The following is a 21,424-nucleotide window of genomic DNA, read 5'->3' as shown; positions in this document are numbered from 1 at the left end:
GAAATATTGGTGGCAACTGTCTATTGGGTATAGTGGCCGCGAAAGTGTTCGTCATTGGATTTTACTACAAAACGGTTCAGGTCTTGGAATGCGTAAATTTAATTTTATAAAAAGGTTTAATATCCAATTTTGTCCCAGTTTAGTTCGGAAATCTCAATTTAGTCCCTCTATATAAAAGTAATTGTAATGGATCCTTACTTGTAATTATGTGAATCAAATTAATCCTATCCGTTAAATATAGGCAAACGGAGTTAATGGGCTGATGTGGCAGTAGTCACTCATTAGGTGTCAACAGGTAATTGAGATTGTGCTTACGTGGTGTTAGAGCACTTGATTTTAAAATTGGGTTTTAATTAGAAATTGGGGAGGTTTGGACGTGCGATGAAGACGAACCCCTCCCTGGGTTGCCGGTGTCGGAGAGAGCAGACGGGATCGGAGAAGCAGTGACACGGTGGATTGAGTCACGAAAAAAAAAACAGTAATTTGGAAGAAAGAAGCATGGTTGTTGAGATACATCTTTTTGGAGCAATGATAGCGGCTAGAGGAGCTACCGCACTTTCCAAAAGGCAAGTTCTCAGAGCTGCACTTCCTCTTGAAAGAGGAGGAGGAGGAGAGGGGAAGCTTGACGTGGGAGGGGAGTGGTGATGTGGAAAGAACCCGGCGCAGGCAGGGGCGGCGAGGAGGAAGAGGGTTGTTTTGTGTGGGCGTCGGCGGTGAGGGAGGAGATGAAGGAAGTGGCGGGGGAGGGGTAGGAGAAATAATTGGTTTTTGAAGAGGAGTCGTTGAGGGTGCCGTCTGTTTTGGGGATTTGGTGCAGAGGGGTGGCGTGGAAGAGGGGAGGCTGGGAGGGTTGTGTGGAAGGAGGAGACGGAGGAGGAGGAAGAGGAGCTCTTCGGAAGCGGGCGTGGCCGGTTGGGGTTGGGCCTGGGTCGAGGAGCGAAATGACGTTTTTGAACTAGGTGACTGGACTGTCACATTACCCTGTTTCCGTCAAATGTTGCTGCCATCCCATGCCAATTACCAATTACCAATAACAATCAAACACTCTATCCAAACGAAGGGCTTTTTGCGGTAGACAGAAGGAGAGTGTGTCGGCCTCGCGCGCGAAGAAGAGAAGGCAGCGGCGCCGCGGTCGGCAGTGGTTCCGGTGGGGCCTGAGGTCGAAACGACGCGGTATCGGCGGTGGCTCCGACCGGTGGGAGGGGAGCGTAGGCGAAACCATGGCCTGGTGTTTGTTTGTCCATGAGAAAGTGGGGGTTTCTATTTTGTGTTGAAGAAGAGGAGATGAATTAGGGGTAAGGGCAGCTTTCTTGGCTTCTTTTGTTTGAAGTAGAGACGCTGTTGTGAATCTAGAAGAAGGAAGAAACCTGGTTTCTGATCTGAGAGGGAGTTGCCACGCAAACAATTGCATTTTGACACCTAACCACTAACTACTGCCACTTCATCATTCCATTAACTCCGTTTGCCTATATTTAACGGAAGGGACTAACTTGACTCACAAATGTACAAGTAAGGATCCATTACAATTATTTTTCTAACGAGGGACTAAATTGAGATTTTCGAACCAAACTGGGGACAAAATTAGGTATTAAACCTTATAAAAACTAATAGCCTAAAGAAAATTTAAAAACTAAAAAAGAATATGTTTGTTTTAAACATATGTAAATTAATACCAAAAACTAATTGGCATCCTTTCTACAATTAAAACTCCTTTTCTAACATAAGTAACTAAGCTTTTTGTTCTCAACTTTTAGCATTTGTAGCATTTTGTATTAATTAATTACTCTGTTTTTAATCTTGAATATTTAAATACATATAGAACATAAATAAAATTTTGGTTGAAGTGTAAATTTTAGTTTGTCATATGATTCAACCTAGTTCAATTACTAATTATTAAAGTTATTATTTACCCTTAAAAATAAGGGGGAATATGAACCCAACCCATAATAAATACAAGAAGTCTTTAATTAAAAAAATATTATTACTCAAATGTACTTTTTAATTTAGATAGTTATTTAATAAATTTATTATTTTTTAAAAACAATAAAATTTTATTTTTAAAGTTTATTTATTACATCTTTTTTTATAATTTGAGATTTTTGACATGTTTTCCTTAATTTAAGAAATTTCACACAATACTTCACAAATTAAAATAACATAAATAAATAAAGAGAAAATATGAAGTTTTTTTTAATGAAATTTTCAAACATAACATGTTTCAAGTCATAATAAATAATCTTACTTTTATTCAAATCTTTTTAATAATGATAATAATAATAATAATAATAATAATAATAATAATAATAATAATAATAATAATAATAATAATAGAAATAGTAGTAGAATAATACATTACAAACAATATAATTTAAATTTTATAACAAAATTAAATACCAATGTAACAATAAATATACTATAGACATTTAAAGTAATAAATATTTACTTTTAAACAATGATAATTTAATGGCAACAACCATTTCTAAATAGAAATAAACATTACAGTAATAATTCATAATAATAATTTATAGTACCAATAATTTGATCTAATAAAACACAATAAATTTATAATGACAAAACAACAATAAAATACAGAAAATTTAAATATAATAAATAAAAAATTATTTTTTATGTTGTATTTTATTTTTACAAAAAAATAATAATATGAGAGTAGAATCAAACATGAAAATAATTAATTACTTTTATAAAATTAAATACATTAAAATTAATAAAATAATTTTCTTAATTCAAATATAAAATAATAAATTTTACTATGTATTTTAAAAATATTTATGTAAACACTTAAAAATTAATCTAGGAATAGTTGTGATTTAAAAAAAGTGATATTTGATTATTTTATTAATAAAATTTCAACACTATAAATAAAATTTATATTGGATGACTCCATTTTGTAAAAAATCATAATCTCTATAGTATTTTTTTAATAAAGTTATTATCTACCTTTATTTTATAATTCAAACTTCATTTTTTATTCTTTTCAAGATTAGAGACCATAGATCTTAAGAGAAAACTTTACAAATTCATCACTAAAAATAGAGTAAGTTCACTTTTTGTTTCTTTTTGAGTTCGAATTTTTTAGATTACATATGACTTATGATGATTTAACGCATATGACTCAAAATAGCTTAAAGTGAAACTATCTTTTTGTTTGTTATTAGAAGGATATATTTATAATTTTTATTGGGGTTTTAATTATTTAGTTAGATCATCCTATGAGAAATAGATTTCTAAGGAACATTTTTGAACTATAAGGTTTTTTACTTAAGGTAAGACAAGCTAATAATGTTTTATTCTAATATTACTTGGTTGAATTTATCTATTATATTTAGTATGAATGAATTGACGGGAACAAATTATTTAGAATTGTGCTTGAATAAAATAAATTTATATACGAATGAAATTATGTAATTAGTTGAATTGATTGAAATATATGTAATACTTATATAATGTAGTGAAATGAACCATTAAGGAGACTCGTATTGGTCAAATTAGTCTATCTCTAAAAATCTAATGTGGAAATCTAATGGTGTACATATGTTTTAGGATAATGATACTTTGACAATATCTTTTTGACAACATTTTAACATCATCTACGTGTCATTCTGTGATTGGTCCATGTTGGTGTTTATGATTATTATTATTGATTGTGGAATAATTTTGGACCAATCATAGAATGACATGTAGATGATGTTAAAATGTTATCAAAAAAATGTTGTCAAAGTATCATTATCCTATGTTTTAAGAACCAAGAAATGTGTAAAAAGAGTGAGATAGGCTAAATTGGAAACTTGATGATTTTTTAATTAATTCAAACTCGCTAGGCAAGCCAAATCTCCGTCGAGAAAGCATAAAAAATAGGGATAACAAAGAGCATTAGAGCTTTTCACTTGTTGAATGAGTCAGAGTTCGTTGAGCGAGCTTGATTTAAACAAGCTCCCAAACAAGTGACTAAATAGTTGAGTGAGAGGAAACTTTAAAATGACCGACGCTAAACAAGTGACTAAATAGTTGAGTGAGAGGAAACTTTAAAATGACCGAGAGGCAGGAGCGATTTGTTCATTAAGTGAGTCCAACTTCAATAGGTGAATTTATGTGTTTTTGGTTCTAGTGCTTGACTTGTTAAGTGAGTCACTTATTTGTTGAGTGAGTACATCCCTAGTAGTAACTCGTTAAGTGAGCACATGATTTTGTTGAGCGAGTCTATGATTGATTAATAAGATATATGTTTGAAATTTAGAAATTTTGCTATGGATTACCAAGGAATGGTGATAAGTTTAAGAGGTTGAAAGAATACTAAAAAAATGGAATGATTTATATCAAGATGTATGCATTATATGTATATGGTCTTTCATGAGGTGGAATGCCATATTGATTTGTCTAGTGTTATGCATGAGTAAGGTCCATGTTGGGAAGTCATCCTAACTCTATTAAACTCATGTACTCATATAGAGAATGAAGGTTAGGTGGTGAGAGTTAAAAGAGGTTCCTTTAGCAGGATTTGGGACGAAGATGCTATAAGTGAATTAACCATATCATGAGGGATTTAGACATGGTAAATTTTAGTTGATCTTGACATTGTATTTCATGGTTATATGATAAGTATATGACTTCACGAGTACTAAACTCAATGCATAAATATTTTGGAATTGGGTCTAAAATAGCCTATGTCATGGCGTTGAGCTATGCTAATGGGTGCTAAGTGTCAGTTTTAAATTCCAAATCAGGGGCTACTTTCACGTTAGGGCGTTGGATGATAGAGAGTATCGTTGGGCATAGGTTCCAATGGCCTTTGGCATTGAGCGCTAGGTAACACCATTAGGCACCCTCACTACAAAAAGCTTTAGGGTTCGCTAACATTGGGCACCAACCTAAGCTGTTGGGTGCTCCAAAGACGTGAGCCCTTATGAGCCAACACTAGGCGCCCCCTTCACTTCATAGTTCTTGCAATATTTTCTAGTTTTGTTGAATTTCTTGTTCATGGGTTGTGGCTTTAAAATTATTAATATTATGCTTTTAAAGAGATTGTATTAGTGTAGAAGATGATGAAAATTCAAGGAAATTCTAAAGGGAAGATCCTATTGTTATGTTTCTTTAGTGTATGCATTGGTGTATGAATTCAAGTAAGGAGATATCTTTACACTCTAATAATTATTCACACTCATATGAAGTAGTCTAGGAGTTTTTCCTTGGTCAAAGACATGCAGGACACTAACCTTTTGTGTGGTAGGATGAAATTCATTGGCAATACCTCTGCAGAGTAGTAAAGGCCACAACAAGTGCATGTCTCTAGTGAATTTGATATCAATGTATGTATCTGGTATCAATATATGTATATGGATAATTGAGTTATAAAAGTCATAATTACGTGTTTACTTTGTGACTCTTTGAAATGTTTGATATTATAATGAATCTACTTATTTGATATATGTTAGTTTCTTTTACAAACTACATCACCCTATCCTGTGTTTCCTCTTGGTTTATTTTCTTCTTTTGCAATAATTATTTTTATCGGTTTGAACAGATTAAGAAGCAAGTGATGATGTACCCCATAGAATGTTATAGATGTAGTTGTCTAGTTTGTAGGCTTGGTTAGCATGGTTATTGAACATTTTGAAAGATTTTAATAAATTTGTATTTGGTTAAACTTTAATTTATAGAGTTATTTGTATTTAAACGTATGTTATACCATGGTTATACTTTTGGATGACTAGTTGGATGTTAACTATTATATTTTTTATTATCCACTGTATAATGTTTTATTTAGTAATTTTATACCATGAGACTTTACAATTATATTTACAATATATATATATATATATATATATATATATAAATAAATAAAGTGATTATATATAGTAAAAATAAATCTATCAATAAAAGCAAAGTAAAATTATATAAATGAAATAGTTGAATTCTCCACCAAATCAATTTGCTCTTCTGAAGATAGTTCATTTTCAAAGTTACATCATTCACAATGTTTTTTTCTTATATCCATTATTTTCTCTATTTTTTCTACACTAAAACCATAGAGTAACCTTCAACCATCTTAAAATGATTAAATTTAAAAGACTAATCAATTTCTAAGATACTTGAGGGTTACTAACTTTTTACTTTTTTTTATCACCATAAATCAATGGGCTTAAGTTTATAATCTATTACATAATTTATTATCTCAAATAATAATTGATAATCTTTGTCAAAATTTGTTTTCACGAATTTCACAAACAATTTTTTACCGTAAAATTTATTCGATTGTGTTAAATAATTAAAAATATACACTTTTGTAAATTATCAATTATATTTATAATAATAATTCACTATACTCATTAGTGTTTCATAAGTTACTTTAATAAGTTTAACAAACAATTGATTATCTTATAAAGTAACAATAAGTATTTTCAAACTTCTTTAAGAAGGAAAGCATCCATTATTTTCATAATTAACAAGTATTTCCAAATGTTTATGAAAGTTTTTTAAGTGGTTTTCCCAAAGACAAGTTTTCTTGAAGAAGCATATTTTACATTTGAAGAAATATTGTTATTCAATATCATCAGTAAAGATTGGAAGTGTTATAAGTTTTATCATATAATTTTTTTAAGTAATATTTGTCATTTTGTCTTCGTAATTTTTGTTGTCATTGTTGTATGGTTGTAGGTATTTGAACATTTTCAATAACTTGTTTTTTTTATTAGAGGGTTTTTTTTAAAAAAAAAAAGAGTCATAAGATTTTTTTGTTTTACTTGTATAAGTTTTCATAACTAAATACTTCAATAACTTATAAAAGTTGTATAAGAATGATTTGTAAAAAAAAGTACTTAAATGAGGTCATTCATGAGTGATTGAAAGTCAAAAGAATACATATGTTAAATCAATAGTGACTTCAAAAATAATACTTAATTGAACTAGGAATCATTTCATAAAAAAAAAAATACTTGTTTGTACTTCACATGAGTTTATTGGTTTAATAGGTTCGGAGGTCTCTATATTTGTGGGTTCGTTTCAATTGGATCCTCCAATTTTGAAAGTGATCAATTTGGTCCCTAATTTAACAAAATTGAGTCAATAATACCCTTTCCGTTAAATGCAATGGACGTCATTAACTTTTTAAACATGTGGTATGTTGAAGCATCCTTCAAATAAAACTGTGCCACCTGCAAATAAAAGGATGCCTCAACATGCCACATGTTTAAAAAGTTAACGCCGTCCATTATATTTAACAGAAAGGGTATTATTGACTCAATTTTGTTAAATTAGGGACCAAATTGATCACTTTCAAAATTGGAAGACCCAATTGAAACGAACCCACAAATATAAGGACCTCCGAACCTATTAAACCTGAGTTTATTTAATGAAACTTAATTAATTGATTAATAATTGGATGTAGTTGGTGTGACTAGACAAATCACTAAGTATATTTTTCTTTTCTTTGATATTTCATACTGCGTTTTATTAGTTTATTCATATATATATATATATATATATATATATATATAAATTGTTTGATAATGCTTGCACGTATAATACAATAAAACAACTAAAAAAAATTTAAAACACATTCAATCCTTTTTTTTGTTATTTTCTATTTTTTACATTATGGTGATTTTCTTTGATTCATTGAAATTATTATGATTTTTATCCTTAATATTAGAATCTTTTAGAAGGATTTTTCTTTTTAAATCACAAGAAGTCAAATTTTAAACGAATTCACTCCCTTGTGATTTGAAGCATAATTTATTTTTACATTTATCTCAAACTTTTTGTATGTTTTGGGATATGATATTTTATGTGGTAATTTTTTATATTTGCTTACTAAATTTTTACCTTTTAAAGAAAATAAAAATACTAGTTAAGAAATATCCAATTTAGTTTCCTAGGATTTTAAGATTAATTAACATTTTATATCAATGGTCAATAGCATTTAAAGAGATCATTTTAGAAATATCATTATGTGACCCAAGTCTAGAAGGGAATATAATGAATGTGTTTAAGAAGCAATTTTGATAAAAGAAAGTGTTTTTGCCTTTTTATTTTGTTTCCTTTCTAATAATATTTGTTTTTTCAGAGATTCCTTAAAAGAATAGTTGATCAATGTACTCTTTTGTCTTCCTAATGGAACACTAGGACATAGCACTAATGACGATTAATTGGCACTAAATAGCTATTTCGTGGCTTAACTATTTATGGAGAGAAAAAAAATAATAATTTGTTATGATGCCTTTATTTGAATCTTTTTAATTCATTAAGAAAATCGAGTTTTCATCAACACTACAATTAAAACCTTATTTTAAAAAAATTCATTATTAAATTTTTGGTTTAATATGTAAATTTATTATTTTTATGCTTTTATTCTCAAAATTTATATATTTTTTTAGAGAGATGTCACATATTTTAATAGTTACATGTTTATATAGATTAGTTTAGAGTTGTTTTTGTGTCTAATTTTTCTTCAATAAAATTATATTTTATACAAAAATAAGTTTCATGAGAAAAGATTCGAGATGATGAAATAAAATTTCTTTGTAACATTCAACTAACTAAAAAGTAATTCTTAAAAAATCATTAAATTTATTTCAAATTTTAATTTTAAGTAGATTAGATCCAATTATATTTATATTTTATACTTAGAATAGATTATTATTATTATTTTTATATACAAACTATTCTAGACCGGATTGAAATCACTCATTTCATGTCTTTCTCTCCCAAAATTATATTATTATAGAAAAATACCAGCAACACATTTTTTTAAAACACATTCTTAATTATTAAACTTTATTAAAAAATCACCAAGAAAAATATGAAACCTACTTCTTAATTTTTAATTATTTGATCCTGATTACTTGTAAAAGAAAAATGTGTCCATTAAAATTGTTAAGGAAATGTATTCTTAAGTTTACCAATAATGATATCTTTGATTGAGAAGTTAATCTTTATTTAACCATCAACCATTTAAGGTGTGTGAATTTGAACTAAATGATTTAAAACATGACATACATGAGAAAGTAAGAAAGTTGCATTGACCACAAAGAATTTTAACAGAAAAAATTAAGATATTATTTCAATAAAATGAATACACTAAAATAATTTTGTCCACTGGAGCTCCTCCATTCATCAACAAAAAGGTAGCATGGCTTTGATTTCCATCTTGGAAGTTCCTAGATAGAGCCACACAATGCACAGCAGCACAACAGAAAAGTTGGTCATGAGAATAACTTACACTCAGCAATTATGCATTACAAATTTGTCTCTTGAAACCCTCCACAAAAATTATATTATAAGCTACCAATTGATATCATTAGCAAAGTCACACTTAACACCAATAATGCCATTATTATAAGTTAAAATTGAAATGGAACTTGATTTTAATATATTATGTGTACTGACATATAAACAGTAACACATGACCTCAAAGTTAGGTTTGGAATCCAAAAGTGAACAGTCTCATTCACCAGAGGCTTTGATTTCCAACTTGGAGGCAACTTCTATCACATAAACAAAATGCAACAACAGTATAACAAAAAGTGTTATAGGAACTATGAATTAATACAGGTGATAGATACTCAGGAATGCACAGAGCTTTTGCCCTTTCAAACCATTCATATATATAATGGTAACAAAAGATATGACCTATTCTAGGTCACCGTTTTCTAACATCATCTATTCTAGAAAACTTCTTTATAAAAGAAAAGAAAAATGAAAGTTTATGTGTTTAATCCCAAAGTATTTAATCCTTATAATTTTTAATGTTAATGTCAAACATCTTTCTAAACAAATGAAAAGTTATATTTTAGTTTACATGAAATTCAGTTTATCATATGTGAAATATTTTGTATATCGTTTATTATTAGAAAAAATGTTTTACATTGATTATCATAAAATATATAAAATTAAATATTTTATTATTTAATTGAAGAAATATAACTTTTTATAATGATTCTAGAAAAAAAGAAACATGTTAAGCTTAAAAGTAAAGGTTTAGTTTTAAAGACTTCAAACTAACAACTTTTTTTTTGGGAATATAGATTACAAAATTTTGACTCTAGTGATTCTTTGCATTAGAAAATAGTTTTTGTGGACAGCCCTTTATAATATTCACTGACAATAGTTAGCATAGCATGTTCTGCCAATTAGAAGCACTGACTTAGAAATAGATGAATTGAAAATGAGAGTTGTGGTGGAATATGGTGACCTTTCCCACTATAGTTTACACACAAAAATTACCTTGACCACATCAACATCCACATTAGGAAAGTGAATATTTTGATAGGTGGAGGCCAGTTCTTGAAAGAAAGGATTCATGGCTATAGAGGGTGTGCACCAATAAGCAGAAAAATGAACCATAAACCTGCAAATTATTTATAGGAAGCATAATAAGAGAGCTATATATATGATAGAGCTTTACGACACATCAGAACATTCTTGGTGCTATTTGATGCAGATTCCTTAACCAACCAATTGTAGTGATTAGAAATTAAAGAAATGAGACTCACAGGGAATCCTTTATTGGTAGCATCATGTGGTATTCCCATCATTTTCTTGAGTCAATGTTCACAACCTTTGAGTTTTTTAGCTGTTTTTGGCCCTTCATTTCCTTCTTCTGCAACTGATTCTTCCAAATATTGATTTATATATATACGTAATTCTCAGAGAAAGTAGCAGCACAGTAGAAGAAATGATGTATGTTTTCTCTCTTGAATAACACATTTGTTGAATTGGTTTATATATATCGCATTGGAACATGATTTACATTTCCACAAATTCCCACCAATATAATAGGTTAGCTTTTATGTTCTTTAACAAGTATAGCAATATTTTGTTTCTAGTCATAATAAATTTAGTGATTTTATTTTGTCTTTCATTCTTTCTAAATGAAGCCTTTGGTTTTCAGTTGAAGAATAAAAACAACAAAATAAATTAGAAATAAAAGCAAAAGTCAATTTATTTACAAAATCAAAATATATTAAAATTTATTGGTAAGGTGTATTCTTTAAGAGTTAATACTGGAAATGTTCGAACAATGTAAGATTCTATTTTAATAACGTAGTACTAATAAAATAAAATATTTTATTATAAATATTTAGAAAACAACTTATTTAGGGTATAATTTATATTAATACAATCATCCAAAATCATCCAAAAGATAAGACTATAATGATATAAGATATACATCCCAAACTTCTATACTATAGTTTTATGCCAAAACTATATCTAGCATGACCAAATATCACTTCACTACTCAAACAACTAACTCTTCATTCACAAGAAGTATCTTTAAACCTGCATCTTCATTAGCTTACACCAATAAAATGATCATTGCAAAAAGAAAAAAACAATACATAACAGAGCCTACAAACACAATAGGATAAGCTAATTTCCAAAAGAGACATCATATATTAATGAAACAAGTTGTATCACAATACAATGTAATCCAAACAATCATATAGATAGAAACTATATAGTCAAAGACTCTTCTAAACTCAATAATTCGGATAAAATGTAAACTACTTAGAAGTTTTAGCACTTGTGATGGATAACCTCCACCCACAAGGTTAATCCTATACATGTCCTTAGAACTCAATGTCCATTAGATTAAGATCTCCTGCTAATTTCAACTCCAAATCCATTCTCCTCTACTTGAGTTTGAATGATTAGTAGTGTGAGGATAACTTCCATTTCTGAATCCTTACTTCAATGCATACCTAAAGAAACACATATCAAAAGGATTTTCGCCTTGGAATTCCCTATATCATTCACCATTTCATACCTCATTTGTATTCCAAAAAGCTCATATTATCCAAAACATTTAATACATTCCAATAATCATGATGTCACATCAGATAAAATTCCACACAAGAAAAGAAAAGTCATCTGATCCCGCCTAGCGTCTCAGAATTCCGCCTAAAACCACTAGTCCAAAGGTTCCTCTAGAAGGCTATCGCTCAGTGCCACCCAAAATGACGCCTTATACTTTCTTGCCCAGTCAGCCTAGGGCGTGCTCAACAAAACCACCACCGAGATTTAAATCCTGAAAATGGTGCCCAACGACAGGAAGTGGTGCCCAATGAAAATCCAAACCAAAGAGCCACTTGACAAGTGATGCCTAGCAGTATCAATGTCACCCGATGTTATACAGAAACCAGAGTTCCCCTTTTGAGCTTCAATTGGTTAATTTGACACCTCTTGAGTTAATTCTCACTTCATAGACATTCTTTTTTCATAAAATTTCATGTCCTTGACTCAAGTAGAGTCATTACCCAATTAAAGTGTTGAGACAATCGTCTAGAGAGAGACTAGATCGTTAAAAGCATCTCTAGTTTTGAAGTTTAACAAACATCATTAAATGAAACAATGATGGATAATTAAATATTTAAGAAAATAGAAGAAACATAGATATATCTCGCAAAGAAAAAAATTTCATTCTCTAATAGTCATAAGGAAAAGTGCTTGAATATTAGATAATGGATAACATATAATCATTTAAGCGTAAAGCTAAATCAAAGTGAAAACCAAACGATTTATCTTAGGCTACACAAGGCATATAAATATGAAAAAGCGAAAGAGATAAGTTAAACTAACATGACATATCCTTGAAAAATAACGTCCGATCAATTGAAAAAATATACATAGACTTGTCATGACATAGTGCTTAAAGATACATATATACTCACAAAGTGATGGCTATAAAAGTGTCTAAATGAATCTCGCTATGCAAGAGGCGTAAAAATTGTCAAATGAAACAAGCGTTACAACATCGTATAAAGAACATATGCATAAAATGAAAGAATATACCTTAAGCTAGAGGACTTTACTCCTGAGAAGACATATAATACAAACCATTATTGTCACACAATTAATTAAGTGCTATAAGAGGAGAGGAAGATTGCTAAGACAAGGTTGGATCATCTAGCATCCTTATATGTTTTGAGGTTCAACGAACAAAAATACACGAAATGAGCATTTGACAAAGCATAGTGAAAAATAATATCGTTAAAAGACAAGCATTATGTGAAAAAGATTTATAAAATTTGAATGTCTAAAGGAAAACTTTAGTAAACACGTTGATATCTCAGCAAATGCACTAACAAACTATATTTCACTAAACGTGTCAATATGTCATAAAAAAGTCTTGCTAAATGCGCTCTTGCTATACATTGCTAAACAATGCTAAAACGAGCTCTCACTATATTTTGCAAAATAATGTGCAAGTGAATGAGACTTACATATAAAGAGAAAAACAGATTGGCCAAAGAAAGGAGTAAAAAAACCAACTTACTTAAGTTGAGAAATTGATCTCTTGAATTTGAAAAACTCTTTGCGAGGATAAGTTGAACAGTCTCAAATTTTCAAATAAATGAATCGAGGATAAAAAAACTTAGAAAAAAGACAAAATTTTTAGAAAATGATTTTTATAGATAATATATTTTAAAGTAATAAAACTCCTTATAAACCTTTTATTATTATATTTAAATATTTTAATATTAAAATAATCAAGTTTTACTGTTTTAAAATCTCTTAATTTTAAAATATTATTTTCTAATTTCTCATATATATATATATATATATATATATATATATATATATATTAGGTTGAAGTGAAATGGGAAATAAAATTTTAAAAAAATAAAAACTTTCCATCAAAGTTTATACGAAACAGTTTTGGTCTATTAAATTTTAAAATATATTTTAAATCCTCTAACCTGAAATCTATATTCAGAAAACTTTATTGAAACAATTGTTATTCTATTTTAGATAAATACGGAGCTAAACATGATCATGTGTGAGTGCTAATTTTTACGTGTATGCTTTATTTGTTGGATTTTCGGTCAACATATTATTTCATTTTGATTATCATGAATCAACCTTATCTCTTTAATTGATCAAATTAATGATTATGGTTAAGCTTATCAAGATAATTAAGTAAGGAATTTAGTATACATAATTAGCACGTCAGAGCATAGACTCCCAACAATTCTGCTTAATAAAAAATATATTCCCTATATTTTAGTCAACATGGCCTGACCAGCAAATCATTTCAACTTATATTTAAGAACACCATAATCTTACATGATCAATTCTAGTACGGACATTATATTGCCCAAGTTATAGAAACTGTTTCACTCCTATTCCATATTTCTCAATTTTGCCATGTTAAATTAATTCAATTTTGGTTATTATGACATTATTCTAATATTTAAATTTTTTCACCATTTATGTTCACCTTTTAAATAAAGGTATAATGCAACATAGTTAAAGTTTTAATAATATAATAATATAATAATATATAATAGTGTAATATATAATAGTATAATATACTAATAATACACAGTGATGAGAATGAGAAAGAAGAGATGAAATTTCATCCCTTTGTTACCTTTCCCATGTCTGCATCATCAAAATTTCTGCATCATCGTAGACTCAGTTCTTTTCCCTTTTGTTATTAATTTCTTCTTCTAATCACATCCATTTTAAAAATGGTTTAATAGCACTTATGGTTCAATTTTTATCAGTTTTATTTGAAATAGTTCTAATTTTTTTTTCAAATGTTCAATGTAGTTTTAAAAATTGTAATTTGTGTTTAATTTAGTCCTTTTTACAAACGTCGTTTAAATCGTTAACAACATAGTGTCAAAGTCAGCAATAAATAAATGATGTAAGCTATTTGATCTGACGTTGTTGCCTCTTGTCATCTTCATCCTAGCCGCTTCATCATCTTCCATGTTTTAGAATTTGGGAACCCAGCCTCTTTCACCTTCGCCTTCTTCAAAATTCCCCTCCTTCTCCTTCACGCTCTCTAGACCTACATACACCCTGATTCCCAATCCCAATCCAATGGCCTCAGAGTCACCATCCATTGCCCGACATCGATGGCTACCAGCCCCTTTTCTCCAAAACCGCCGCCAAACTCAAGAAGAGGAACAAGTCCAATCACCCCGAATAATGGGTTCTTCGGGGTTTTCGTTTCCATTCTTATATCAATTTTGAGTCTTTACATGTGGGGGACACTGCTCATTAAGGCTACGTTTGAGAGATCCACGTCCAGAAGGTCCGACAAGCAATTGAGCATTTTTTTTTTGGGTTTTTGGGGCTTTACTCATGTGATCCTTTATGCAAATCATGTGTTAGTTATATTTGTAGCTTTGTTGTGGATAACCCCCTTGGTTGAGATTTTTGTGAATAGTGGAGATGGTGCGACAAAGAGTGAATTTGGTAATACGGAGAAATTGGTGGGGAAAATGGGGTTCTTTCCTTATGATTTTGGAAGCTTTAGGAAGTGGTGCTTCTTGGGGTCTAGTTTGTTGCAGATTGTGGCTTTAAGGCCTAACCTGTAGATTGTTGCAAATGAGGATTATCCCTACTCCCACTGAACCACCACCATGTGAGAAATGACAATTTCGGTGGCCTAAGCTATTGCAACAACAAGAAGAAGAAGATTGAGAAGTAGACATGGCTCATCAACCACCAAGATTGGGAATAAGATTGTTTAACCTCCAACGACACTATGACTTTCACAGAAGAAAAGTATAAAAACCCTAATTTCAGAATTCACCCTCATCAAAAATTGGGTTTCACTAAATAAATGACATATCTTTCATAATCCACTTCACTGTGACTTAAGGTGTTCACGTGAACAGTTAAATATCATCTCATTTAGGTATTGCACAACTAAATAGGTGATCGTTAACGATTTAAACGGTATTTACAAAAAAGATTAAATTAAACACAAATTATAATCTTTAGAATTAGATTTAACATTTCAAAAAAAAATTAACATCATTTCAAACAAAACTTACAAAACAGAACTTTCCATGCTAATCAACCATACTGCCTTCCATGCTAATCCCAATAAACACATCAATATATATCCAAAACAGAACTTTCCAACCTGCACATTCAGTTCTTATAAATACTAATTTTTTTCTTTAACCAATAATATAACTTCACTGTGACGTTACCACGCACCAATTTCACTTTGCTATGATTCACGTAAACACCGTCTTTCTTCTCTATTTTATGCCCAATTAAACTTACCTACCCATTTTCTCATGCCAATAACCGAACCAACCAACATAAAACTCAAATGGTCCAAACAAGAGTGCTGCACAATATCTATTTTTATCTAGAAAAATTTCCCTGCACCTAACTAATCCATTTTCCAAAAAGAAAAATTCACTACACTAAACCAATCATATTTAAACACTAACTTCCAAGATCATGCATCAAATTTTGTTTTTTTAGATTTTCCAATAACTGAAACCTTTTAACAACCATAATACAAACATTCGTACGTTAGCTTTAATAAATCCATTTTCAAGCAAAAGAAAAAAACATTGCACTAACTAATAAATTAATTCCACACGTTTTTTTCCTCCAACCTTGCACCAATTTCCAATTAATTTTCCAGAATTTGAACAATGAAATAATACATGATACAATTTTTCTTCCCTATTAAACCCAATTTTTCTTATCAACACATGATACAAAACCACCAATATCCACTGCACTTAAACATCAATATGCCACCCCTAGAACACTCTATTTCTACACCAAAACAACATGTACAGCCCCTACTAAATTACTGCACTGAATCATCAACCATGCCTTTTACTAAACTCAAAATTTTGTATCAAAACCAGCTTGAAAACATCTATTCTGGACAAGAAAACAGCAAACACTTTAATCCCTTAATTATGGCACAGCAAAAACTTTAATCCCTTAATTATACCAATTAACACAACTATTTTATTGCATAGAAAATTCAGAATTTCTAAATTAAAAGATGAATTACATACTTGGTCTTGCTACTCCTTTGATTGAATTAAGCACTACAAAATTACAGGATTATATTCCTACCCAAAAACCAACAGATGTGGTCACAAAATAATCCCCAACAACACATAAAAGAATTCACGTTCATCACCAAAACAACAATTATATGCATCAACCAAACACTATATGAACATCCAACCACTCATGCTCACCATAATATACATAACCAAGGACTAATGTTTAGCAAATACATCAAACCACATAGACTATCACAATCTTGTTACTATAATCATGTACAATAAACTATATAAATATACACACATATACCATATTATTCAATAAAATAATTAAAACAAATTTTATATCACCACTAACCCAAATAATGAGTTATAACTATCTGTATGACACTTCACTTATGTTATATATGTTATTTTTATTTTTAATATATATAATTCTCATCCAAACCACCCTTAAAATAATTTATTTTCCCTAGGTTTTGCATTGTGCATGTGTTTGACAAAATAATTGTGATAGTCTATTTGGTTTAGTGTGTTTGCTTGGAACCTTGGGATGGTGTGTCTGAACCTTAAATAAAGCAAAAGTATATTGTTTCTTTGGATTTTGCGTTTCAGTGAAAGGGATGGAAATGTATTCATTGTATCTAAACACAATAAATAAAAGTTACTTAGACTTGGATGAATATAAGCGTGCATTTTAACATGAAAATTAAAGAGGATATTCCTACATTTTGTGAGCAGAATTTTATGTGCTAAATAGGCAGATTAGGAAAAAAAAATTTTAAAAAAACATTTCAATGAAGAATCAATCAAAATTAAAATATATTTTATTTTGATTTTATGGGCTTTTACAGAAACTTGAGGATAAACCTAGACACTCTAAAATTAGGGTTGGATGTGCCTCCTATTTATAATAGGTTAGAAACCTTAGTCAACGAGAAAAAGAGGCACAAACGTGAGTGTGCTGTGAGATAAAATAGTGATAGTGTTGAAGATTTGTGAGAGCTTGGAGTGTAGTAGAAGGGCAATTTTTTGACTAAGGAAAGTGAGTATGGAAAATCTAGGTAAGGGGAGTTATCCTTCTATATGTATGCTATTTTTCACTGAAACTGTGTTGTTTTTCGCTAAAACGGTAAAACCAAGCAAGTCCAACGCATATCAAGTTACGTTAAGGCCAAAAACACGTTTAAGACAACATTTTGATAGTTTTAGCGTTTGTTGATTGTTTTACTTATAATTTTTTTTACAAAACTTTAAATGAAATAATTTTTTTTTGTTGAAAACTAGACTCAAATAGTTTTATTTGAATATAAATATATATTTTCTTGACATATGAGTAGATACAGTTAATTCTTAAAAACTCGTTGTAGTTTAATAAGCTCCTTAGGTTTTGCATCAGTCATGGTGCATTATTTTCTTATTTGGAGCGTTTGATTTATTTGTGTAATGTAGTTCGGTGATTTTCATGCAAGTGTATATAAGATTAACAAAAAAGCATGAAAAGGAGACAATAACAGTATGTACGTGAATTCAATGGGTTGTAAATTATATTCTTAGATGAAAACCAAGTTGTTGTTATCTTCTCTTTCTTCTTGGTGGGACCCGTGGTTGGGCTGCATACGTTTTTATTCTTGGAAAGAAAACAAGAGAAGACTACCATAAAAACAATCCAAAACACGAAGAAATCAAATTCTGGAAGACATGCATCATGTTTTGGGTAAAAGGGGATCCGTTTGGAAAACTTCTCCTACCAATCTTGTAATCTAACGTTTAGTAGCTGCCATGATTGGTTTGTTAGTGTTATTTAAGAAAGCAAAGAGGAATAGGAAGGGAAGGAAAGGAAGGAAAGGAAGGAAGAGAAGAACGAGAATTAACTTAGAAAAAATGGGTATGCTTTTTTTAGTGGAGAATTAAGTGTAGAGTTACTTCTTGTAATGGTGCAGTAATTTTTTAGTAGTTCAATACATAGAAATGAGCTTGGTATAGTAGTATATTTTTGTGGACAAACAAAACTTAGTGAAGATGAAATGGTTGAATGAAGTAGTTTAACATGGTGAAACTTTGAGAGGAAAAATTAACGTGCAGGATTTTATTTATGGGTATTTGGTGGCTGTTTTTTTTATTTGACCAAGTCCTTGGTCATTTCATTGAAAATTGACACATTAATAGGTTTTATGTATAGTGAAGTTTTGGAGATTGTATGTTGCCAACTAATTTGGAAAAATGGTATAGGACCATGGAGGACTTTCTTGGATTGGTTTGTGAATGCAATTGGTTCTTTTTCATTAGCCAACGAATTTTGTTGATATATGATAATAAGTCTTGATGTGGAATTGATAGTTATTAAAAGAAAAATTTTATGTGAGAAAGCTAGTGATGCGGGAAAGTTTGGTATGTATATATATTGAGATGTTATGGTGATTAGCATGGAAGAATATGTAGATAGGCATAAAACAAAGAAGGTAGGGACATGAATGAATAGTGTGGTTTGACCACTTAAGTTGAGGTGTTACGTTGGATTGCTAGAAAAATAATAGACAACCATGCAAAGAGACAAAGCTATGGGGCATACATGAAATCATATTTTAATATGGTTGTATAGGTGCTATATACAATAATTTAGAGTGATTATGGATTCTATGTGTGGTGTAGTTTGGGAATGAACATTAGAATGAGGTGCAGGATTTTTTTTAAGGCATAGAAAAGTGAAGGAGGTCATGGGTAAACTTATCCTTTGATGGTAGGATGAACAAAGGTGGTTCAGAGTTTTATCTTGGTGTTAAATGGTTTAACCAAGCTGCTGGATTGTATATAATATGGTGCATAATGTTGTTTAATTTTTGTGGTACAACCGCAAGATGTTTAAGCTAGGAAATATACTAATTAAATTTTCAAGTGTTAGAATGAATCCTTTAATGAGTAAGAAGTGATCATGAGAGAACTGTTTGGAGTATGAGAGGACTGTTTGGAGTAGCTTAGTAAGATGCAGTTTTGGATGTAATACTATGAAATGAATAATTTAATAATATTTATAATAAAGTTGAATTGAAAACATGTTGAAAGAAAAAAGAATGGGCAATACTTTTCGTGTGCATGGAAATAGTCATATATTTCACATGACAAAAGTGAATGAGTACAACTAAATCAAATTTGGTAGACACTATTAAATTCACAAAAATCCTCTTCTGTAAAAAAATGACATCCAACCATACGTATTATGCATGAAAATAATTAACTTTTGCACATGAAAACAACAAATGTCAATTGTTTCATACAAAGTGGTGCAAATATGGACAAAACATTGAGCGTGACTTGTCAGACCTTCAACATGTGCGAAAACAATAAATGCATTCATTCATCTCTACTTGTTTATTGTTAACCCTTACATTAAAGTGATACACAATGTGCATAACCAATATCTCAGCCTATAAATGAAGGAACTTCTACCTTATTTGATCAATCCAATCAAGTCACTAAAAGACCATTGTAAACAACCATGACATCTACACCATTACTTGTGTTAGTGTACTTCAATGGCAAGATCTTCACAGAAGAAAATTATTTCGAAACATACATTAGTTCCTAAACTGCTTGGGTCACCATTGTTGATACGATGAATATTGTCGAAGTGAAGAAAACAATCCTCAACCACTTCAACATGTCAGCGCTAAACCAATATCAAGTTGAATTAGATAACCAGTCTACATATGTGGTGACACTGCACATTATAATTCATGTATGATTTCTACAAATGACGACTTAGAGGTAATATTTTTTATGCCAACACAAAAAGTTGTGTAGGTTCATGTTGAGATAATGACATTTATTACACCAATTCAACCAAACACAATCCCTAATGAACTTTATTACGATTTGTCTAATAACTTCAATTTCTCACCAAATTTTGATTGAGGATGACCTACCTTATTTTTCAAAAATGTAATGAAGTATTGCATGTTATTTATCGTTGTTTCACTTATCTGATGTTAGACTACACATCAATAAATGAATGTATTATTGCAAGTAACATCATCAACTAAGCTATTGTGCACCTTTTACCTATAAAACATACACATTTCAATCATTTACAATACACACATTCAAACATCTAAATTTATTTTTCATTGTGTTGTTCTTCGTAATTATTCATCTTCTTCATAGTTAATTTGGTTTCAAACTTCTTTTTTTAAATTTCAATTATACTAAAACTAATAATTAATTAAATATATTTTAAATTTTAAATTATTCAAACAAATTTTATAAAATATGTTAACTTCTAAATCAGATATATACATTAATTTTATTTATTTATTTTTTTATTATTGTTATTGTTGTTATTATTATTAATTGTATTATTATTATTAATGTAATATATTTAATTGCTAAAACATATTATTTATTAATGTAAAATATTATAAAAATTAACAAAATAAATACTAATGGTTTTTGAAACCGGTTAATGAAGTAAAAATTTTGATTTATGAAACATGGATAATGATAATTGTTTTTTTAATGTGCATTTTCCAGGAAATAATCTTCTACCACCACTTAAAATGACATCTTCCATCTATGCATGCATCTACGATAATAGCGACATTGTTCCTGATCCTACACAGTCATCA

This window comes from Vigna angularis, chromosome 5 (genome assembly GCF_016808095.1).
Source record: "Vigna angularis cultivar LongXiaoDou No.4 chromosome 5, ASM1680809v1, whole genome shotgun sequence".
Classification (NCBI taxonomy): Eukaryota; Viridiplantae; Streptophyta; class Magnoliopsida; order Fabales; family Fabaceae; genus Vigna; species Vigna angularis.
This window is presented reverse-complemented; position numbering follows the sequence as displayed.